Consider the following 25632-nt stretch of genomic DNA (forward strand, 5'->3'; position numbering starts at 1 on the left):
GTAAGCACTTGGGGTATTTATCATTTCCACCTGCGGCTTTTTTTATGTCCTTTTTTTATTTCTTTGTTTTTACCATGTTTTCATTTTCTTTATGATGCTAATGCTTTCCTTTGTTTTTTTCTGAACAAGCTTATAAAAAATGTCTTAACACTTTATGTCCTGATACTATCATCTATCATCATTTCTTTGCCCATTTCTATAAACTGATTTTTCTAGGATAGACTTTCATTTTCTTGCTTGTTGGTTTATTTAATACTTTTTTGCTGAATACTCACCATAGTGATTTTTATGTTTTTGAATGTTTGATTTTGTTATCTTCTTTTAAAGAAAGTCCAAAGTTATTCCAAAAGACAGTCTATTCACATATAGATTATTATTACATTTTGTATGTTGTTTTCAAGAATTCTTAGTAAAATTTTTGAGATGCTTTTTCTCTAGGATTGGTTTAATTATATTTCTAAGAAATAAACCTCAGGCATCTCTGTTCAAAGGTCAAGGTGACCAATGTGCTCTCTTCGAACAAACTGGACAGAATACACATTGTAGGTCAATTTGTAGAATTCCAGTATAATTTCCTTTTTCTGTAATTGTTTACCAGGACCTATAGTGCTTGGGATTATCCTTAGCCACTCTGGAGTTGTGTGGAGTCTTCCAGAGATCCACCAGGGACCTTGTGGTGCCGGAGATTGAATCAGGATTGGCACACACCAGGGATACACCTTAACCCCTGTTCTATCTCTTTGATCCCAGGCATATAATCTTAAAATTAAGTCAATGACTTGAGGATATCTATTCAAATTTCTTGAATTTTATCTCCATAGATTCTTTTCATATCTGCTCTGCTCCATAAATGCCACTTCCTTCTGAATTTTTTTTCTTTTTGGGTCACACCTGGCTATGCACAGGAATTACTCCTGGTTCATGCACTCAGGAATTACTCCTGGCGGTGCTCAGGGACTATATAGGAGGCTGGGAATCGAACCTAGGTCGGCTGCATGCAAGGCAAACACCCTACCCCCTGTGCTATTGCTCCAGCCCGCCTTCTGCCTTTTTGAACTCAGGATTTTGTTTCTTTACCTCAGTGTGTTTTCCGGTTTTGCTTAAGGGTATGGTAAGCAGGATCTGGTAAATTTTATGAGGCAGAAATACAGGTTAAACATAAATCATTTATTCTCTTAGCAAGCACAATCTTTTCTCATATTTATACTTTGTTTTTGTTCTAATGTCAATGATACTATCTTGATTAGAAGCAGATGTTTGATTTCACTGATTTATTATTCAACACTTTTATAATCCTACATTAACTCAACATTCTTTCCTAAGTTCTCTCTTTCATTCTCTCTTTCACTGTTTGTGAAATTCAGCCATTTACTACTATGCTGTAGAAGATTATTCACTCATTACTTTATAGTATTCAATGATATAAATATTACACAGTCATTTTATTTGACTTATTTTTATTTGGTTTAACTTATTACCATAAAAGGGAATAAAGTAAAGTAAAGTAAAGTAAGTAAAGGCCCTCCCGTTGTTCATCGATTTGCTCAAGCGGGCCCAGTAACGTCTCCATTGGAGATTTTGTTGTTACTGTGTTTGGCATATCGAATACATCACGGGTGGCTTGCCAGGCTCTGCCGTGTGGGTGAGATGTGCACTTATTTAACTATGTGCTGAATGATTGTTTTAAAAATGTGGTTAAACACTCAGAGAATATTTATAAGTACTGTGAGAGTATTATATATTATCTCAATTATTAAAATTCTCCCAAAATAAGTGATATAATTATTTTAATTTTTCAGATTTATTTACAGAAGCCACATCACATTCCCGGGTCAGAGGAATATAAAAAAAATTGCATGAGTTGTGATTTAATTACATACAGTCACATACCACAGGATATATTCATAATTTCAGCACATTTTTTAAAGGAAGACTCCCTACATTTACTCTCCTATAATTGTTACTATGGCTAAGTGCTATTTCCACTTTATATTTCAACCAATATACAAATATACATCCATCCAGTGAACCATCATGTGTTTTGTTACTCTATATTTTCATTTCCTGCGTTTGTTTCCTCTATTTCCACTCAATGTCTTTCTTAATCACTTGATCACTTGACATCCTGTTAATCATCGATTTGCTCAAGTGGGTGCCAGTAATGTCTCCATTTGTCCATGTCACGTGCTAGTGTAGCCCAAAGGCTTCTGCTCACACTAGAAACACGAAGAGCCTCAGATTGTTCAAGGTCTTGAAAAAGAAGTCTAACCATCTCGTTGGTGGGTGGCCATGCAATCTTTTGACATCCCATGGAATCCAGTCAGTAATGGCTCTAGTCCAGTGGTCTTCTCCAAATCTCATTATGTGTCCAGTCCATCTGATTTTCGACACCTTGGCAGATGAGACAGCATTGCTGATTCTCAGTCATTGATGGAGATCAGAAAACCAGATTCTTTCTCTCAGTTGAATGAGGCATGATACTCCAAGCATAGTTCTTTCAATTACTCTTTGGGAGACCCGAATATCATTCACATGCTGTTTTCGTAGGGTCCAGGTCTCTGAGGTATATGTTAAAGAAGAACGGTACAGTGGAAGAGATGTGCCCAGAGTCAGAGGCTCTTTATCCTCTTAGCTATTTCTTTGACGCTCTTGAAGGCGTTCCAAGCCACTCTTCCTACTGCGCACCTCAGGTGCCAGGTCATTCATCATGTTGACTTCTTGACCTAGGTACCCATAACTGTTGCATTTGTTCATTCCGTTGAGAGTGAATGGAACATCAGGAACAAGTCTGTTTCTCATAAACATTGTCTCCATGAGAGTCAGCTGTATTCCAACCTTTCCACCCTCATGGTCGAAGTCGGCCAGCATTTTTGATGCTTGGCTAATGTTTGGTGTTATTAGAATGATGTCATCAGTGAAGCGGAGGTGGTATAGTTGCCGACTATCTATCTTCACTCCCATTCCTTTCCATTCCAATCATCACATGACATTCTCGAGGGTGGCACAGAAGAGTTTGGGTGAAATGGTATCACCCTGCCAAACCCCTCTCTTGACATGGAAGATCACTTCCGTGTAGAATGGTGAGATCCTGGTAGTGAATCCGTAATACAGCTCACGGAGGATCCTGATGTATTGAATTTGAATGCCCTGTTTGGCTAGGGCTTCAATGACCGCCTCAGTCTCAACAGAATCAAAGACCTTCTTTAAATCAATAAACGTTAGACAGAGCAGCATCTTGAACTCCAAAGAAACCTCAATGAGCTTGGTTATTATGTGGATATGGTCGATCATGCTGAATCCTTTTCGGAATCTGGCATGCTCACATGGTTGTTCTTCATCTAGTGTTCCACTAATCCTATTCAGGATGACTTGAGTGAACAGCTTGTTGATGACAGACAACAGGCAGATTGGGTGATAGTAGCCAATGTCGTGAATGTTTCCCTTCTTGTACAGTAGTACAGTCCTGCTGGTTTTCCATCAGGACGGAACCTTGCATTCAGACAGGTAGCGTGTGAAGAGCTGAGGCAGTCTATTGATGAGTATTGATGGCACGTACTTCAGGTATTCAGGTCTGACCTTTTCTGGGCCGGGTGCTGTTCGCTTCTTTACTGATGAAATGGAGTGTTGGATTTCAGAAGGGAGAACGTTGGGAACACATATACATCCTGCGGAATTTGGTATGTGGGCAGGTGGATGTGGCTACAGAAGATATCCAAGTAGAAGACATGGATAATCTTCTCCATTGCACTTTTGGAAGATGTGATAGATCCATCAGGACATTGAAGGGCAGTCATCTTGGTCTTGTAGTTGACAAAGGACAGACAGGCATTGTGAATGCTTTTCTCGGCTTCTGTCACTTCAGCCAGCACTGCTACTCTTCTCTCTTTGTGGTCTTCCTTTATTGCTTCTCTTTGCAAGCTTGGATGTTCACTTGTGGTTGCCTGAGGCTTGTGCCAAGCCACGTTGTCAAAAGAACTCAAGAGTTTTTGAAGACAGGCGGCTTTTTTTTTTGATAGTTTATTTCTTTATTGAATCACTGTGGGAAAAGTTACAGAGCTTTTGGGTTTAGGTCTCAGTCATGTACGTATCAAACACATTTCCCTTTACCAATACTTATTTTTAACCGTGAACCCCAATAGAACCCCACCTCCCACCCCTCCCAATTCCTGTGAGGCAGATGAGTTCTAGTTAATACTCTATCTACTTTGACTAGATACATTGTTTCGATAGAAGATGCACAATTATTGTTTAGAGTTTACGATCCCCCCCCAATCAGATATGCTGAAACAGTGTTGTGAAATGATTTGCTTTCTACAGCTTGGTTTAAGAATAAAATGATGTCGTGCGGCCGCAATAGCGGCCGCGCGGTTTTGGATTTCTGCTGTTTCACTTATTAACCCTGGAAGTATTTCTATTAAAAGTTAGATAGTTAAGAGATTGGTTTCTGTGCTCTGGAGTTGTGGCCGTGCCGGAGAGCCACTCGTGGGGGACAGCTGGTGACCTCGGTCGGGCGTGAAGGACGGCCCAGAACGCCCCCCTTCCCATGAGGCCCCTGCTGCCCCCCGCCCCCGGCTCAAAACTGCTGTCCACAAGGCTCCCGTGCGGCCGCCATCTTTCTTTCCAGAGAGGAGCAGGCGAGCAGGACGACACCCTATCCCCTCCGGGCAGGCTTGGTGGCGCGGTTTAACACATAGTCCATTTGCTTTTCTGCTCCAAGCGGGTGATTCTCTGTGCTAAGTCCTTGTGCCTCCGGGGCCGTGGCCGTGCCGGAGAGCCGCTCGTGGGGGGCAGCTGGTGACCTCGGTCGGGCGTGAAGGACGGCCCAGAACGCCCCCCTTCCCATGAGGCCCCTGCTGCCCCCCCGCCCCCGGCTCAAACCTGCTGTCCACAAGGCTCCCGTGCGGCCGCCATCTTTCTTTCCAGAGAGGAGCCCAGGCGGCTTTTTGTGGCTATCTCTCTTTTGCTGTTCCTCTCAAAGCATTGAGGTTCTGAATCAGTCAATCATATTCTTTGTCAATGTTGTCAACGATGGCTTCTTCCCATATTGCCACAATAGTGCCAAAGAACTCCCAGTTGGTGGTCACTCTGGGAGTTTTCTTCTTAAACTTTGCAGCCCTTTCTCCCCTCTCTGAAAAGTAGAATTTTGCACGAAAGAGATGGTGGTCCATTTCTGTTTGGAATTTTGGGACAACAGCAACATTGATCAGGCAAAACTGTTGATTGAATATGATATGTTCAATTTTGTTGTGGAATAGTTCACCGAAAGACTCCCATGTCAAACGTTTAGATTCGGCCTTCTGGAAATGTGAGTTACCATGGATGGTCTTGGTAGACATGATGAACTCAGATAGTCTCTCACCCTGTTCGTTCCATTCTAGGCCATGTGTCTCGATGTGGAGTTCTTTGGCCAATCTTCTCAGTCCTATCTTGGCATTAAAATCACCAACAATGATCTTGCAGAAGGTGTGGTCTTCTTTATAGAACTTCTCCAGCTCCATGTAGAACGTCTCAATTTCTTCTTTGTTTCAATCATATGTTGGTGCGTGGACAACGAAGATAGAAACTGCTGGCAGTGAGCCACATCTATTTAAGTGTAATCATCCAATTCGGGTTGTTAGGTATTCGAATGAATCAATGCTCATGGCCAAGTTTGTGTTGACAAGGTCACCGACACCACCTATTCTTTTGTCGCATGTTCCGAGAAACAGTTCTTCTCCAGTGTCGAAAACAGCGTGATGTGATTGATGCCTTCTCATCTTGGTCAGACCAGTAATGTCGCACTTGATCTTTTGCACTTGTACTATCAGGTCCTTGATGGATGCATCCAATGCCAGGGTACGTACATTGAAAGTGCAGACAGTCATTTTTGTCCTTCATTTTGGCATCCCAGTTCAGCCTTTATTAGTCTTTCCTTTCTCATCCTTCTTAATGCTGCCATATTGGTGGCTCTTTCAGGGTCAGGGGAATGAGACCCGTTGTATTTACTGGCTTTAGCATATCGAATACACCATGGATAGCTTGCCAAGTTCGGTTGAGCAGGCGGTATACTTTTTTTTTCTTTTTTTTCTTAGTGAAACACCATGAGGTAGAGTTATAGACTTACAAATTTTGTGCTTGGGTTTCAGTAATACCATGATCAAGTGTTATGAAATAGTCCACCGAAAGACTTCCATGTCGAACGTTTAGATTCGGCATTCTGGAAATGTGAGTTACCATAGATGGTCTTGGTAGACATGATGAACTCAGATAGTCTCTCACCCTGTTCGTTCATCCCTCCACCAGTGCCCATCATCCATCACCACGGGTCCCAGCATCCCCTCCACCCCCCATCCCTCCGTCCCATCCTGCCTCTGTGGCAGGGTATTACCCCTTGTTCTCTCTCTCTTCTTTTGGGTACTGTGTTTTGCAAGAGAGGCATTGAGTGGCAATCATGTTTGGTCTATAGACTACTTTTAGCATGCTTCTCCCACCCTGGGAGGGTCCTCACAACACCCTTTATTTGGTGCTCTCTTCTCTATCTGAGCTTCCTTTTCACCTAGCATGTGTGGCTGGCCTTCCAGTCATGGAGCAAAATTCCTGGTACTAATCTCAGCCATTCCTGGGTGTTAGTCTCCCTTTTTGTTCCTTTATGTTCCCCAGATGAATGCAATCTTTCTGTGTCTATCCCGCTCTTTCTGGCTCATTTCGCTTAACATGATACTTTCCATGTAGTACCACTTGTATGTAAATTTCATAACTTCATCTTTTCTAACAGCTACCTAGTACTCCATTGTGTAAATGTACCAAAGTTTCTTTAACCAGTCATCTGTTCTCGGGCACTCAGGTTTTTTCCAGATTCTGGCTATTGTAAAGAGTACTACAAACAATTGCAGATGTCACTTCGACTATACCTTTTTGCCTCTCTGGGATATATTCCCAGGAGTGCTATAGCTGGGTCAAATGGCAGATCAAATTCTAATTTTTTGAGAATCGTCCAAACTGTTTTCCAAAAGGGTTGGACCAGCTGGCATTCCCACCAGCAGTGAAGGAGGGTCCCTTTCTCGCCACATCCATGCCAGCATTGGTTGGTTTTTTTCTTGTGGATATGGGCCAGTCTCTGTGGTGTGAAATGATATCTCATTGTGGTTTTGATCTGCATCTCTCTGATGATTAGTGATGTAGAGCATTTTCTCATGTGCCTTTTTGCCATTCGAATTTCTTAGCGAAAGTTTCTGTTCATTTCCTCGCCCCATTTTTTGATGGGGTTGGGTGATTTCTTCTTGTGGAGTTTAACCAGTACCTTGTATATCCTTGATATCAACCCCTTATCGGATGTGTATTTGGTGAATATCCTTTCCCATTCTGTAGGCTCTCTTTGTATTTTGGTCACTGTTTCTTTTGAGGTATACTTTTGGTAGCTTGCCAGGCTCTCTGAGTGGGATAGAGGCTTTTTTTTTGTCTTTCTTACACCTTTAATTTAAGCTACTTTATAAATTTATTGGGAATTTCAAAGTGAAAAACAGACAGGTCTCATGTACCTTTTACCTAGTTTTTCCTACATCAACATTTAATTTATTTATATTCACAATATAAATAAGATTTTAGTTTTTACTTATTCATATTGTGTGTGTTCTTAATTTTCAATTGAGCTGCTATGTTTAACAGCACTGTCCCTGACTGAATTTCATAAGTACAATGTTCTAACACCAATCCCACCAGCAGAGTGTCAGCACCTCTCTACAAATGTCATAGGCCCCATTAGACCCACCCCCCCACCACCCCACCTGGGTAGATTATACTCTATAGGTCAATGGCAATATTTTAACTAATTAATTTTTTATTAGGGGGGGTGACACCTGGTATTGTGTAGGGCATTGCACTGTGCTCAGGGATCACTCCTGCTGGGGATTGAACTTTAGTTAGCAATGTCCAATGCAAGCATCCTTTCCACTGTACTATGTCTGAGCCCCAGTGGCAATATTTTATATAGTTAAAGATGACTCTCAAGACTAGGAAATTGACTGGTGTGGTTGACAAATTAAGCCTGGTTTTGTGAAAGCTCCTGAAATACTTCAGAAGTTCTGACACACAGGTGAGTCAAGTTAGTTCTCTTTTTGTAAAAAATTTAGAATTTAATCATAAGCAAGAAATTATGATAATAAGAATTACCCCCTGGCTAAAGAAATTGGTTTGGAAGGAAAAATATACAATAACTGTGTAATTTTCCATAAAATATTTAATACACTAGAACACTATTACAAATTAATGTATCATTTTTGTAAAAAAAATTAAATTGTGAAAATGTAGAAATGTGCATGTGTGTACTTATAGGAATATCAATGCAAGCCATCTTCAGTGCATGAAAGCAATATCTTTGAGAAATTGTAGAATGAAATATGAGATTCTGAAACAAATTGTAAGAGTATTATTTGTCCAGCATCCCTTAAAATTTTATCACTGATCTCTCTTTAAAAGTTTTTCATTTGGTCTATGTAGAAATTTCCAGCATTATTAATACTTAATTTTTAAAAAATAAAATGTTAGAAACTTAGAATTATAGAAACTTAGTTTCTATGGCTGGAGCAATAGCACAGCTGGTAGGGCATTTGCCTTGCATGCAGCCAACATGGCCGACCCAAGTTTGATTCCTCTGCCCCTCTCGACGAGCCCAGCAAGCTACCAAGAGTATGTCGACCGCCAGCAAAACCTGACAAGCTACCCATGACGTATTTGATATGCCAAACACAGTAACAAATCTCACAGTGTTACTGGGCCCGCTCGAGCAAATCGATGAACAAGGGGAGGACAGTGACAGTGACAGTTTCTATAGGGCTGGAGTGATAGCATAGTCAGTAGGGCGTTTGCCTTGCACGCGGCTGACCCGGATTTAGTTCCTCCACCCCTCTCGGAGAGTTTGGCAAGCTATAGAGAGTATTCTGCCCACAGAGCAAAGCCTGGCAAGCTACCCATGACATATTCTATATGCCATAAAAAGAGTAACAACAAGTCTCACAATGGAGATGTTACTGGTGCCTGCTTAAGCAAATCGATAAACAATGGGAGGACAGTGCTACAGTTTCTATAATTAAACTTAAATTTTAGAAACTTAGTTTGGAAGAGCATGTGAAACCACTTACCTATAACACAAGAGACTCCTGTATTTGCTCCTTAGCTATAAAGCAATCCTACTTCAGGTACTCCAAGAGCTATAGCTACATGAGAATTAGAATTGTGGTATCTTCACAAAAATAAATCCTTGAAGCATTTCTCAAGTTGGAGGACAGAGCAGTCCCAGGTTTCTTTTAAATATGAAAACAAATTCTTGCTTCCATTTAATCCAGAACTAGGCTATTTTGTCCAACTCATCCATTTATTTATTACATTTATAGAGCACCTTCTCTATACCTGGAGTGATAGCACAGAGGTAGGGCATTTGCCTTGCACGTAGCCAGCCCTGCCGAGCTGGGTTTGATTCCTCTACACTTCTTGCCCGCACGGCATAGCCTGACAAGCTACCCGTGACATATTCAATATTCCATACACAGTAACAAGTCTCACTACTGAGACGTTACTGGGCCCTCTCGAGCAAATCAATGAACAATGGGAGAACAGTGCAACAGTGCTTCTCTACAAAGCAACAACTTTGTTCGAACTGGCTCCAGGAGGAACAATGATAGGAATGCTATGGAGACAACAGGGTCAGAAGAATATCAAAACTGTTTCTTATTAATAACAGAAAAGTTTTCTAGAATCTCTATTTGTTTGACTATTTTTTAAATGATAGAACTGAGGAACATTTCTGAAACTAGAAGAGGTACAACTCTTTTAATCATCCTTTTTTTCTAACATATTTGTAGCCCTAAATAATGATAGCTTTACTACTAACTGATCACTATTTGATAAAAATTTTAGAAGTATAAAAAGTACATTATTTTTCCATTTGAACAAGATAGGAAAAAACAAATTGAATGCCTGGCTTTTTGGGACTGAGGGGACAGTACAGCAGTTCGGGAGCTTTTCCTGCAAGTGACCAACTCAATTACATTTCCTGCACCCCATATGGTCCTCCAAGATCTAACAAGAGTGATCCCTGAGCACAAAGTCAGGTGTAAGTCCTGAATATCTTGTTTCCCCCGAAAAAAACCAACCCCCCAAAATAAAAGAATGTTTGGTCCTTGGATCTGAGCTTTTGTACATTTGTAGATATTGTGATTTTTGATATGTATATCTTTGTCTATCCAACCTGTACCATACCTTCTTTTTACATTATACTCAAACATTTTTTGAAAAAAAAATAAAAACTTTACAAACACATTGAAGATTTGTTTGCTTGGGAGTTCAGACTTTGCCCTAACCCACATATATGACAGTTTGATGGCACTACAATAGACCTACAGACATTCCTTCCTCTTTTTTCTAACTGTAGCAACACATAGACACATTGGCTTATCGTGGATAAATATAAATATTCTAAAAACATTGGTTGACAGAAGAGCTATAAGGGATAGTTGAAGAAATAACATAATTGAAGGACAAATAATTCAAGAATCAGTAAACTTGAACTCTAGCTTAATGGCATCCTTACTTGTTAAATAACCTTGGACATCTAATTTGCTTAAGGAGGTTTTAGTTTCAATATTTATTTAAATCCAGTAAAAATCCTTGATTATTTCTCTTAGGTTATTTCTCAGTCTAACCTTCTATAAAATTCAAATTAGATTTTGGGACTCTTGGTGAAGACAGTGCATAATAGAATTAACCCTTGTGAGAAAATTTTTATTTATAAGCGAAGTACAAATCAATTCAGTAACATCTAAGCAATCTGTATTGCATATAGTTTTAGTAGACTAGCTTGATGCAAAATGCCATAATAAATCTCTGAAATATGTTGTTAAAATGATTCACAGATTGTTCAGTTGAATGACATCTATGGAGTCTAGGGAGGCGGATAAGAATTAAGTTAAAAAGTAAACAAATGTTTAATTCACTCTAATTGTTGTAGAAACACGAGAATAGAGAATATTATTGAAATATTTTGGTAGAATTTGGATCCCTGATCCAGGCACATACTATTGACTTTTGCCAAAAATTCTCTTGTATATTTCCAAGAAGCATTTTTCTCACAGACATTTGTTTTACAAAGAGCCAAAGAGAGTTAGGACTCTAATTTATGAAACATGCCTCAGAATGTCATTTATATCTTGAAATAATGCACAGAAAGATAAAGTAATGTCAAAAGGGTGCTAAAATAATGCTGGAGCACTTTATGACAAATCATCAATAATTTCTATAATGTTCTGCCTTATTTTTGGTGTCATTAAGTCTTGATTGTATTTTCAAATATGTTGGTATGATGAGAAGTCCGGGCACATCCAACGCTTTCTCAGAAGCAGGTATATTAGCTTGCAATCGTTAAAGATATGATTTCACTATAAAAGAAGGCTTAAACACTGCCTGATATGACAAAAAAAGTGTACCCTCTACCCCTCCCTAAATTCAGGGTTCCTCTCCTGTGACACAACTCGCTGTGCGAATCCAAATGTACAAGTGACATTCTATTTTTCTCCTGTCCCACTGTTGGAACTGCAACTTGAAAACTATTAAAAAATTATAATCTGGCTCTTGATACCCATGGCAATGAACTGTTAATCTACCTCACATCATATCTCCTACCATAGAGATGAGATTGTGGCAGGATGGCCTTGTAGTTTTTAGGCACCATCAAATCACTGAACTGTGAAAGCTCTGAATATTAGGTCATGAGATGAGAAAACAATAGTTTCTGTTGTTCTTTTTGTTTTAGAATGGTGAATACCAATGTTTATACACATCTATTATTTGAGTCTCAGGTGAGACAAACAATAGTGACTTGAAAGGGTTCATGCCAAACATTATTAATACCAAATATCAATCATTATTATTAACAATAATAATACTTAGTATTATTAATTCTGAGTTAAGGGTAGGGCGTTCGCCTTACAAGCGGCCAACATGGCCGACCCGAGTTCGATTCCTCCGCCCCTCTCGGAGAGCCCGGCAAGCTACCGAGAGTATTCAATATGCCAGACACAGTAACAACAAAGTCTCCAATGGAGACGTTACTGGGCCCGCTCGAGCAAATCGACGATCAACGGGAGGGCCTTTTACTTTTTTAAATGCTAATATTAATTATATAAATTCTAAATAGTAATACAATATATTCATAACTGAACATGAATCATAATTACTAACATATGCAAAAAATTTATACCTCACTTTTGTGTAAAGTGATGAAGTAGGACACCCAGAGAGTCCTTCTTCCCCAAGAGTCATTAGATAGATGTTTAATCTCTCTCTCTCTCTCTTTCTCTCTCTCTCTCTCTCTTTCTCTCTATCTCTCTCTCATACACACACACAACACAAGAGAAAGTAGCCCTAATCACTTAAATAATGGAGAAATCACCTTCTCTTTGAAACTAGATTATTCTTGAGACTGGTTTTAAAAATAGAAGTTATCAGAGATAACATCAAGGCACTTCAAAGTGCAGACCTGAAGATAGTAAGTCCCTTCCACCTTACTTCCTTTCTTTTAGAAGCTCAAACATTAAGAAACTGAATATCCCAGTCAGATGTATACGTGGGCAAGATACTCTCAGTAGCCTGCTGGCTTCTCTGAGAGTGAGAACTAGACAATAAGAGGTCACACGGCCGCATTTGCTTCCAGGAACTTGGTTTTATAGTTTCTGGATCTTGGCCATTGATGGGGTTACACGGCAGTTGGTGGGTGTAATTGTCTAGCTACTGGAAGATGGGGAATCTGGGTGGAGGAGGCCCAGTCCTGAACTGAGCAGGCTTGGAGATCTCAGCCCCGGGTCATGCACACCTGGGTTCCTCTGCCAGGTTTTTCATGCATGTGGAGAGTGGTCTCAGCATGGCTGTGGCTGGGTTCCGGAGGTCTTCAGCTGCCGGGACTCTGCCCAGGGCAGAGAGGGAAACTCAACCCGCCCCCCTCCAAGGGACTCCAGTGAGGACAGCCAGGTGTAGGGACAGGAGATTCTGCGTTGTTCTCTTCCAGGAACTTGTTTTTATAGTCTCTGGATCTTGGCTGTTGATGGGGTTATACAGCAGTTGAAGGGTGTAACTATCTAGCTACTGGAAGATGGGAGATCTGGGTGGAGGAGGCCCAGTCCTGAACTGAGCAGGCTTGGAGATCTCAGTACTGGGTCCTGCACACCTGGGTTCCTCTGCCGGTTCCTTCCTGCATGTGAAGAGTGGTCTCAGCATGGCTGTGGTTGGGTTCAGATGCTGGGCCTTTGCTCGGGGCAGAGAGGGAAACTCTACCCGCCCCCCTCCAAGGGACCCTGCTGAGGACAGAAACAATATATTGTCCTATATATGGACAATAGTGTCAACCAGCAAAGAATGAACCAACAGGTTCTGCAAATCATTACAACATGCCGGTTGACCAAATGCTTGCATTTGGTAGACTAGGAGCAACTGTAAGGGTGATTGGAGGCCGGCTTAAAAGCGTCTGTCCCTCTTGGAGAGCCTGGCAAGCTACTGAGAATGTCCAGTCCACACAGCAGAGTCTGGGAAGCTACCCGTTGTGTATTTGGTATGCCAAAAATAGTAACAATAGTGATCCTCATTCCTCTGACCCCGAAAGAGCCCCCAATATGGCAACGTTAAGAAGGAAAAGTGAGAGGCTGATAAAATCACAGGCCCAAACTAGGCTGCCAAAATGAAGAAGGTCTAAAATGATTGTCTGTATTTTCAATGCACGTACGCTGGCATCAGAAGCATCCATTAAGGACCTGATGGTACAAGCACAGAAGATCAAATATGACATCATTTGTCTGACCAAGACGAGAAGGCGTCAACCACACCATGCCACTTTTGACACTGGAGAAGAACTGTTCCTCGGAACATGCGACAATAAAGGTCCTGGTGGTGTCAGTGTCCTCATCAACACGAACTTGGCCATGAGCATTGATTCATTCAAATGCCTAAAATCACGAATCAGATGCTTATGCTTGAGTAGATGTGGCTTATTGCTAGCAGTTTCTATCTTCACAATCTACTCACCAACATCCAACTATGATGAACAAGAAATTGAGAAGTTCTACATGCAGCTGGAGAAGTTCTATAAAGAAGACCACAACTTCTACAAGATCACTGTCAGCACTGTCAGTGATTTTTATGCCAAGATAGGACTGAGAAGATTGGCCAAAGAACTCCCATGGCCTAGAATGGAATGAACAGGGTTAGAGACTATCTGAGTTCATCATATCGACCAAGACCATCCATGGTAACTCACAGTACCAGAAGGCCTAATCTAAATGTTGGACATGGGAATCTCCTGGTGGAAAGTTCCACAATGAAACTGACCACATAATATTTAATTGAGGTTTTTTCCTGACTGATGTCGCTGTTGTCCCAAAATACCAAACGGGATTGGACCACCGTCTCCTTCATGCAAAATTATACTTCATGGAGCGGGAAGAAAGGGCTGCAAAGTTTAAGAAGAGAACTCCCAGAATGACCACCAACTGAGAGCTCTTTGGCACTATTGCAGCAACATGGGAAGATGCCATTGTTGACAACATTGATGAGGAATACAATCGACTGGTTCAGCACCTTCATGATTGTGTGAGGAACACCGAGGGAGAGAAAGCCACAAAAAGACGCCTGTCTTCGAAAACTCTCCAGCTTATTGTCCAAATGGCTTGGTTCAAGCCTCGGTCAACCACAAGTTAATGTCCAAGCTCTCAAAGCAGTGCAGAAAAGCGATAAAGGAAGACCTAAAAGAGAAAAGAGCAGCAGTGCTGGCTGAAGTGGCAGAAGCCGAGTAAAGCATTCACAATGCCTGCCTGTCCTTTGCCAACTACAAGACCAAGATGACTGCCCTCCAATGTCCTGATGGATCTATCACATCTTCCAGAAATGCAATGGAGAAGATTATACATGACTTCTACTCAGATATCTTTGATAGCCATGTCTACTTGCCCACATACCAAATTCTACAGGATGGATATGTCGTTCCCAACGTTCTCCCTTCTGAAATCCAACACTCCATTTCGTCAGTAAAGAAGCAAACAGCACCCAGCCCAAACAATGTCAGACCCGAACACCTGAAGTATGTGCCATCAGTACTCAATACACTGGCTTGGCTCCTCACATGCTACCTGTCTGAATGCGAAGTTCCATCCTAGTGGAAAACCAGCAGGATGGTGCTAGTCTACAAGAAGGGAGACATCCACGACATTGGCAACTATCATCTGATATGGCTGTTGTCCATTGTCTACAAGTTTTTCACTCAAGTCATCCTGAATAGGATTGGCAGAACACCAGATGAAGGACAACCATGTGAGCAAGCTGGGTTCTGAAAAGGATTCTGCATGATCAACCATATCAACATGATAACCAAGCTCATTAAGGTTTCTTGGGAGTTCAAGATGCTGCTCTGTCTAACGTTCATTGATTTAAAGAAGGCCTTTGATTCTGTTGAGACTGAGGCGGTCACTGAAGCCCCAGCCAAACAGAGCATTCAAACTCAATACATCAGGATCCTCTGTGAGCTGTATTACGGATTCACTACCAGGATCTCACCATTCTACAAGGAAGTGATCATAGACGTCAAGAGAGGGGTTCGGCAGGATGACACCATTTCACGGAAACTCTTCAGTGCCACCTTCGAGAATGTCATGTGATGACTGGAATAGGAAGGAATGGGAGTGAAGATAGACGGTCAGCAACTTCACCACCTCTGCTTTCCTGATGGCATTGTTCTAATAACACCAAACATTAGTCAAATGTCACAAATGCTAGACGACTTCTACCATGAGTGTTGATAAGTCAGAAGGCAGCTGAATCTCACAAAGACAATGTTCATGAAAAATGCACTCGTTCCTGATGTTGCATTCACTCTCAATAGAACGAACATCTCCAAATGCAGCAGTTATGTGTGCCTAGTTTGAGAACTCAATATGACAATTGACCTGGCACCTGAGCTGCACAGGAGGAAAAGAGCAGTGTGGAACACTTTCAAGAATGTCAAAGAAATAGCTAAGAAGACAAAGAGCCTCTGACTTCGGGCACATCTCTTCCACTCCACCGTTCTTCCTGCATTAACATATGCCTCAGAGACCTGGGTCCTACGAAAATAGGATGAGAACACTATTCAGGTCTCCCAAGAGGAATCAAAAGAGGTATGCATGGAGTATCACACTTGACTCAAGTGAGAGAAGGAATCTGGTGTTCTGATGTCTGTCGACAGTCGAGAATCAGGGACACTGTCTCATTTGCCAAAATCAGATGGGCTGGAAACGTAGTGCGATTTGGAGACTACTGCGGGACTAGAGTTTACCAACTGGATTAAATGGGATGTCAAAAAACGCATGGCAGCCCACCTATGAGATGGTCAGGCTTCTTAGTCAAGACCCTTCTCAGTCTTGACCCTTACTCAAGACTCTTATTCAAGAGCTTGACCCTGATCAGTTTGAGGCTCTTCATGTTTCTGGGGTGAGCAGATGCTATTGGGCTACACTAGCATGCAACGGGGACGAATGGAAACGTTACTGGTGCCCGTTCAAGCAAATTGATGAGTAACGGGATGTCAAGTGATCAAGTGATGGCCTTTTTAACAAAAATATTAAACACAAAGCAGACCTTCATTTGAAAATTATTGAATACTATGTTTAATCACTTAATCACTTAACTTCCCGTTAGTCGTCGATTTGCTTGAGCGGGCGCCAGTAATGTCTCCATTTGTCCCTGTCGCGTGCTAGTGTAGCCCAATGGTATCTGTTCGCTCTGGGAACACGAAGAGCCTCAAACCAATCATTCATGATCTTGATGAAGAAGTCTGACCATCTGGTAGGTGGGCGGCCACGCGGTCTTTTGACATCCCGTGGAATCCAGTCGGTAACAGCTCTAGTCCAGCGGTCATCTCTAAATCTCATTACGTGACCAGCCCATCTGATTTTTGATGCCTTGGCAAACGAGACAGCGTCCCTGATTCTTGATTGTCGATGGATGTTGGAACTCCAGATTCTTTCTCTCATTTGAGTGAAACGTGATATTCCAAGCATAGCTCTTTCAATTCCTCTTTGGGAGACCTGAATAGCATTCTCATCCTGTTTGCGTAGGGCCCAGGTCTCTGAGGCATATGTTAATGCAGGAAGAACAGTGGAATCAAAGAGATGTGCCCAGAGCCGGAGGTTCTTAGTCCTTTTTGCTATTTCTTCAACGTTCTTGAAGGCATTCCAAGCCGCTTTCTTCCTCCTGCGCAGCTCGGGTTCCAGGTCATTTGTCATGTTGACTTCTTGACCTAGGTACACATAGCTGTTGCATTCGGAGATGGTCGTTCCATTGAGAGCGAATGCGGCATCAGGAACGAGGCTGTTTCTCATAAACATTGTCTTCGTAAGATTCAGCTGTAGTTCTACCTTTCCACACTCACAGTCAAAGTCAGTCAGCATTTGTGCCGCTTGGCTGATGTTTGGTGTTATTAAAACAATGTCATCAGCAAAGCGGAGGTGGTGTAGTTGCCGACCATCTATCTTCACTCCCATTCCTTCCCATTCCAGTTGTCGCATGATGTTCTCGAGGGTGGCACTGAAGAGTTTTGGTGAAATGGTATACTATGTTTATATACGTGAAATGGTGAAATACTATGTTTATATACGAGTAATAGATTAAGAAACCCAATAATTTTATATAATTTAATTCCCAGGCATATTAGGGAAGTTTTCTGATGCCATGAGTGGATTTTACCCTTTAAATTTTCTCCTTTAATTTCTTTATTCTTGTGGACATTGATTTAATTTAAATCCCTTTCATCAGTTTCCTGGGGGATAGGGAGCATTTTATACCTTCATGTTAGTGGTTTAGTTATCCATTCATAAGGCCCTTAGAGTAATCTTCCTAAAAATTATTATTTTTTCTTTTTGGGTCACACCCGGTGATGCACATGGTGTTACTCCTGGCTCACGCATTCGGGAATTACTCCTGGCGGTGCTCAAGGGAACATATGGGATGCTGGGAATCGAACTCATGTCAGCCTCATGCAAGGAAAATGCCCTACTCACTGTGCTATTGCTCTAGTCTCCTAAAAATTATTTGAGTATATACGTCAATGCTGTATCCTAGGCTATAGAATAAATTGACTCCACTAACAATGTTATTATAAAAGCATGAATATTATTCATGCCCGGCAAGCTACCGAGAGTATTCGATATGCCAGACACAGTAACAGCAAAGTCTTCAATGGAGACGTTACTGGGCCCGCTCGAGCAAATCGATGATCAACGGGAGGGCCTTTAATTTACTTTACTTACTTAATCAGTAATAATATCCAGGTTCATGTCCTGTAAACTTCCTCATCCCTAAGTTTTCTTTGACTCTATCTTCAGAAAACTATCATTTGTTTCCCATAGCACGGATACGTACTTCTAGAGCTCTGTGAAATTTAGAGCTCAATGCAATTTACTGGAATCTTATCCATCTTCTTCATTACCTTATTCTTTGATGGAAGTTGATTCCATTTGTCAAGCTTCAGATAAAATTCAACCTCTAATTTAAAGACTATACTATATAATCCTTTTGAGAAGTTATCCCACTATTTTGAAATCTATTGTCTTTTTTCAGTTATTATCACCAATTAGAAGTACTGTGTTATGAATATAATTTGTTCTTTACACACAATGTATCTCTTAATCCATAAAACAAATAACAGCAACACACAAAAATTAGATATATATGATTATCTATAATTCATTTATAAGAAAAATAATACCTAGAGAAATTATGCAACTTCCCAAAATATCAAGTTATTCAGCTGCAAACCTAGAATCCCAGTTTAGGCTTATCTATTCAAATGACTAAGATATTTTTATTTGCTTGGAGTCACATGCTCATGGATTACTCATGACTCTGTGCTCAGAAATCACTCCTAGAAGTACTCAGGGAACCATATATTTTGCTGGGGATCAAACCCAGGTTAACTGCATGCAGATGAAACATCTTACCAAATATACTATCTCTCTGACCCCCCAAAAGTTAAAATTTCAAATAATTAATACAGAACATTTTAGTATTATTTGCATGGATATTAGAAATTAAATATCTTTTTCCCACTTATTTAACAGGGTATTTTTGAGGGTGTGAATATTGGGTCTCAGTCACCAGTGTTAATGTGTTGTTCTGGCTCTGTTCACAGAAGTGAGCCCTGACAGTGCTCTTGGGGGAACCATAGGTAGTCCCAGGAACTTGAACACAGTAGCAGATAAAGCTGTGGTATACAAGGAAAGCACCTCATTTTCTGTACTATCTTTCCAGCCTCTAGCATTCCGTTTTTGAGAGTGTATTCCCATAACCCTTGCACCCAGCAGGATGCACACCCCTCCTATGTAAAGTAATTCAATAAGCAGCTATAGTTGTTATTATTAATTCTAGAAAGGAGTACAATTTTAAAGACATTTCTGTACATCTTACATAATTGGAAGTGGCAAGGAAGGGGTGTGAATGAAAAATTATGTACCAGTTTTTCCTGTCTTAAAGCTTATCTTAAAACTGGAAAAAGAAAACAGCAGTTTCTACCACTCCACCAGTGTAGATGTGGTTATAAACACTGCTCTAGGGGTCAAGATAGTACCGTGACATAAGGCACTTGCTGTGAATACAGCTGACCAGGGTTCAGTCTCTGACATCACATATGGCCCCCTAAGCACTGTCAGGTGTGATTTCTGAGCACAGAGATTAGAATAAACCAGGAACACGGCCTAGTGTGACCCTGAAACGCAAATAAATAGATAAATAAAATGCTCTAACAAAGATCCTTCCCAGTTAATACTCTGTTAATATTTGTCTTAAACATTTTCTATTTCTTCCATGTTAGTGGAGATCAATGTTTCTGAAGTTGATTTGTGTTATGTCAGACAGCAGGTGTTACCTAAGAAAGACTGGGACAAAGACACTTACTCCATGTAAAACCTAGTAAGAGACAATTTACTCACCTGGTATTCACTGTAGTAACGTTTTGGATGAAATCTTTGTTATGTTGGTTGGCATGCTGCTAGTCCTGGTGGGAGAGAAGCCCAGACTCTCCCTCCATTTCATATTCCCCTGCTCCCTGTTGTTCATTTTACTGTATTTTTTTTTTACGCCTAGAAAAAGTAGCAACAACAATTTGGCCAATGTGAGGGTTATACCATACTTTCCTAACAGAATGAAATACAAAAACATTAGAAATGAGAATATATCAAGGATCCCCCCTTGTCCTTACCTTATGCCCCAGGTTCTACATACTACAAGGAAAAAGTGATTTAAATTCTATATCTTTTCCTTAGGAAAAGTATGTAGCAATAGTAATTTATACAGTTTCATGAGGATCCATATAGAGGATCCAAAGACCATTTACACTTGTCTCACAGGATTTGAAGTATTTATTTTAATGGTGTAGGGAATATTTTTTCTTCCAATACATACTTCAATTGCTTCTTTTCTGGTCATCTTGGTCCCTCACTTCATTATCTAACAACTTTTGAGTTTTCTGAAAGTTGTGGAGTTTTGCAACTTCCCATATTTCAGTATCTTTGCATTAAATCTTATTAATTTGACCATAAAATTGCAGTGCAATTGCTGCTCTACATCCTACTTTACAGTATCCCTTCAGACAATAATATTGTTCAGCAGTATTATATTCCTATGACCTAATTGTAAAGGAGGCCATCAAATTTTCTGTCCAATAAGTCCTGTGACTCTTATTACTACTTAAATTCTTTCCTTGATTCCTATTTCACATCACCTTGGTTCATAGATCAAAGATCTGATTGGGCAGCAGACAACTGGGGAAGTCCCAAAAAGGGAGCTAATAATACAAATAATATGTTTATTAGAGGTTGGGAAAGGGGACATGGAGTTATTAATAGATAAATAGATTCAAGTTTCAGTTTTGCAAAATGAAAAGAGTTCTAGGAATGGTGATGATTACAAACAAAAATTTACATTAGTGCTTTTTATTGCTACATACCTCAGACTTAGTTCTCTAATCTAGATTAAATGATTACGTTTTTTTTTTAATTATTTCATCGAAGAATCATAATTTACAAAACTATTGATAGCTGAGTTTAGGCATACAATATTTCAACATCAACCCACTAACAGTGTCAACTTCCCCAACCAATACTTATGTTTTTAAGCTCCCATCTCACCCACCCCTCTTTCCTGTGTGCCACCATGACAGGCATTAAAACAGTTCAGCGGTTGCAGCTTAAATCTCATGTATTCAGTGTTGAAACCCTGCTTTTAAAAGAGAAGTCCTTGTCTTCTTAAAAGATTTCATGTTTGCAGTGTTGTTGAATTCCTGCTTTGGATATATAGCTATACCACTCTTCCACATCCAAAGTATAACCAAAGCCCCAGCTCCTATTTCCCCATTACTTCCCTTTCTCATCCTCTTTCTTAACTCCTTGATTTCTTTCCTGCTCTGTACTTCTACCTATACTATTGGGTCAAGGGTGATCTAGGTATCTCTCTTCTACTACATTTTATTTCCTTGTCCGGTTACTCTATTTACCACAAATAAGTGAGATCACTCTGTTTGTTTTTCTTCTGGCTTACTTCATTCTACATGATATTGGAAGATATCATGTTGAGTGCAAATGTACTTACTGACATCTGTAGCACTGTAGCACTGTCCTCCCATTGTTTGCTTGAGTAGGTCCAGTAATGTCTCCATTGTGAGACTTGTTACTGTGTTTGGCATATCGAATACATCACAGGTAGCTTGCCAGGCTTTGCCGTGCGGGCGAGATACTCTCAGTAGCTTGCCAGGCCCTCCGAGAAGGGCAGAGGAATTAAACCTAGCTCGGCCAGGCTGGCAACTTGCAAGGCAAACATCCTACCACTGTGCTATCGCTCCACCCTCAAGACATCAAGTAATTTAAAATTTGGTGGTGGTCATTTTGTACATTAATTCTGTAGATTTTTAAACTACGTAACTACCTATACTATGATAAGAATGTAAAATAAAATACTCAACAAATTTTATGTGATGTTCACTGTATTAAAATTTTAAAGTACAATCAAGTATGAAACATGCAAATAAAAAAGGAGGGGATATTTAGTATCACAAAATAGTTATGTATCCATATAGGTCCCAAAGAAGTGATAAGAGATTCTTTTCAGTTCTGGAGACTCCAGGAGTACTTATTTTGTCATATAGCCCTAGAATAGTAATTTTACCTCTCTGACTCACAAATTAAGAGCAGATTGCTTCTGGCCAGTTTATGATCATGGAATAAGCACCTAATACCTTTACAGTAGATTCCTTTTTCTGCTTCAGATAGTTATTTTGTTCCTTTTGCATGCTATCAAAAATCCCAAGTACATATGTCTTAAAAATCCTTTAAAAGCAAGCACAGGAAAGATGCTCAAAAAGGAAAAATACCTTCTGTAAGATATAGAACCCTTCTGAATTGGTCTTATCCCAGCAATTTATTTTCTCTAGCATACAGGCCATTGAGGCCATTGATTATTCCCTGGAAGACCTAAACTTTGATTTCAATAAAATCTGTAGTCATGAAACATTCATTAACTTTCCACATTCTCTCCAAGTTTGCATGTGTCCTTTCTACCTCCCTCTAAGTAAGTAAAATTCTTATCTTCAACATTCTATTAAAACATTGGGGTCCTTGGCTCTCTCCATTTTTGAAGCCCGCGTTCTCTCTGAGCGCGTTACTCTCTCTCTTACTCTCCATTTCCCAACTTATCCGCTTACCCCTTTCTCTTCCTCCCCCAAAACTTCCAAACAAAATCTGTTACTTCACAAAAAAAATAAAATAAAACATTGGGGTCCTTGAAACAACAGAGATTTACATGAGAAAAATAGATCATGTACTAAACAAAAGTATTCTCCTAGTACCTAGACAGTTTCTAGAATTCAGAGGGTTAATAGAGAATTAATGAATGAAGAGTAAAGTGAATGGGTGGAATTATGAGTTTAATCAGTTTGGTCTGGAGAACTCTACTGTGTTCTCTTCCCCTCCCAATTGATTTCACTTTTCCCCTCAAGCTTTCTGGATTGCAGACATTCTTTTTTGAAGTCCCATTACCACAGTCAACATTTGCACCATGGCTAATAAATTAGCATCACTTTGAAAACAAAAATGATTCCATTTTGCACTTGGAATGTGGTCTGAGAATTAAAAAAGGGCAAGGGTGTTACTCGCCCCGAGGCCTGGAAAGTATCTTGGTGTTTTATTAGGTAACAATTTCTGTTTTTACTGGATTTGCTGGTCACTAACTAGCCTCTGGGAATCTGAATCAATGCCAAAAGTGAAAAAGAAAACAGTATGCTCTTGCTACCTAGAGACCAAATAACCTCCTACCCAAGAGGTATCTACTATTGAAACAGAGGCAACCATGATTGTAATTCTGAGTTTAGACTTCTTAAAGAGAAACATCAGGCAGAACTTTGTCAGAGTTCACAACACGACTAGAAGCAGTTGTACCAGATTCTTTGCCTGTTGGTCTTGCTTGTGGGAAAACCCTATAAATGAACTAGAGAAACAAGTTGTTTCTCGTGATGCTTACCTTAAAAATTTGTATTTTGCAGAGTCAGCTAGAAAATGTGAAGCTATAAGAAATCACTTTTAGTGACTGTGTGAGATTCAAGAAAGCAATGTTAAGTTTTTTAAACCATTGGGAAAAATTTTATTCTGCTACCATGGTCTTGTTAATACTCAAAACTCATGAATGGTCCTCTGTGAGCAGTCTATCCATAGATATGGACATCACAAAAGTTCTTTGCCTTTGGACATGGTGGAGTGGTCAGGCCATTACCTCAGATATGAGACAATTCAGGTAAAACCTTCTATCTCTAAATCGGAAAGTTTGTTTATGTGAGGTTTTCTTTCCAGAACTGAAATCAAGGATGTTGGTGGCTGTACTACTTAGCTCTCTGTATGTATGCTTCTGAAATTCACAGATGATGCAAAGTATGCCAAAGTATTTGGCCAGCAGAAAGAGATTGTCTAAGTGGAGAAGATTATATAACATGGTGGTGGTGGAAGCACTTGAAATATGATGTTCTACCTTTGTCCCCAGGCTGGAGCGATAGCACAGCTGGTAAGGGCTTTGCCTTGTAAGCGTCCAAAATGGCCAACCCAAGTTTGATTCCTCCGCCTGTCTCTGAGAGTCCGGTAAGCTACTGAGAGTATCTCGCCTGCACGGGAAAGCCTGGCAAGCTACCCGTGAGGTATTGGATATGCTAAACACAGTAACAATTGTCACAATGGAGACATTACTGGGTCTGCTCGAGCAAATCAATGAACAACAGGAGGACACTGATTGATGCATTCTCCAAATGACTTCAGATAGTTCTGGCTGTACAAAATCCTTGAGCTTGTTTCTCTACCTCTATAACCAAATTTTGAAGGTTCAGTGGTTTTCTGGAGGTTATGGGGAGGACAAATGGGAACAAAGTTCACTGTCACTGTCAGTGTCCTCCCGTTGTAAGGAAGGACAAATCTCGGAGTTTTGATTTACCTGTTTGTAAAACATAGATATTTTAAGAGGGTTCCTATTGTGTGAGATTAAACAATAACTAAACCTTGGGAGCCTCTTCCTTAGCATGCATGTTCTCTCTCCCTCCCCACACCCCCTCTCTCCTTCCCTCTCACCTTTTCTCTCTCTGTGTCAAACACTGTCACTCTAACACTGTCCTCCCATTGTTCATCAATTTGCTTGAGCAGGCCCAGTAACGTCTCCATTTTGAGACTTGTTGTTACTGTGTTTGGCATATTGAATACTCTCGGTAGCTTGCTGGGCTCTCTGAGAGGGGTGGAGGAATCAAACCCAGCTCGGCTGGGCTGGCTGCGTGCAAGGCAAATGCCCTACCGCTGTGCTACCACTCTGTTAGTGTCAACATTATGGAAATCCTGCTATGTGTGACTCATGTTCTCTATAGGACTTTGATGAATTGATTGTGACTTTTAATAGCAATTGACAAATGCTAAAAAGGGTTTCCCTGAGAAATTAGAAGTGTGGTTAAAATAAATCTCTAAAGAAAATTGGAAAGATCAACAATGAGTTAGAGCGAAGCTATACAAAGTCATCTGAATGATATGTAACAATTCTCTAGTTGAAGGGTTGACTTTAATACAATAAAATATATTCACATAGTTAAAGGAATTTCCACCAAGTTCAAAGGATGTTCACTAGGCAAGAGAAAAATAGAGGTGGAGGGGATGAGTAATTTCTTCATTGGTAGCTCATTTCCTTTTTTTGTCCTCTGAAAAAAGTCTTGGTAAAATATTGTGCCTCCAAGGCACCAGTTCACTCCTAAACTGGGAAAGACTAAGTTAGTCTTGTAATAGGCAACTCAGTATAAAGATGAATACCGCTGCTGTAATGTACCATGGAGCCACATTCAAATGTTGGCACTGGCATTTATTAGAAGGATAAACTTAGCTGAACTGTTTTACCTGTTTAATTCTCATTTCTCTAAACTGTACCATGGGGATGATATTACAGCTATTGTGAATATTAAACATTAGAATGAATTTCAATTAGTACAGAGATGACATCTACTGAAAAATGAGTCAACATTAGGTTTTTAATATGAATTTTCTTATATTTAACACTATTTCTAGTCATTTGACTTCTCTGGAT

Source organism: Sorex fumeus, unplaced genomic scaffold, assembly GCF_029834395.1.
Source record: "Sorex fumeus unplaced genomic scaffold, SorFum_2.1 ptg000045l, whole genome shotgun sequence".
Taxonomy (NCBI): Eukaryota; Metazoa; Chordata; class Mammalia; order Eulipotyphla; family Soricidae; genus Sorex; species Sorex fumeus.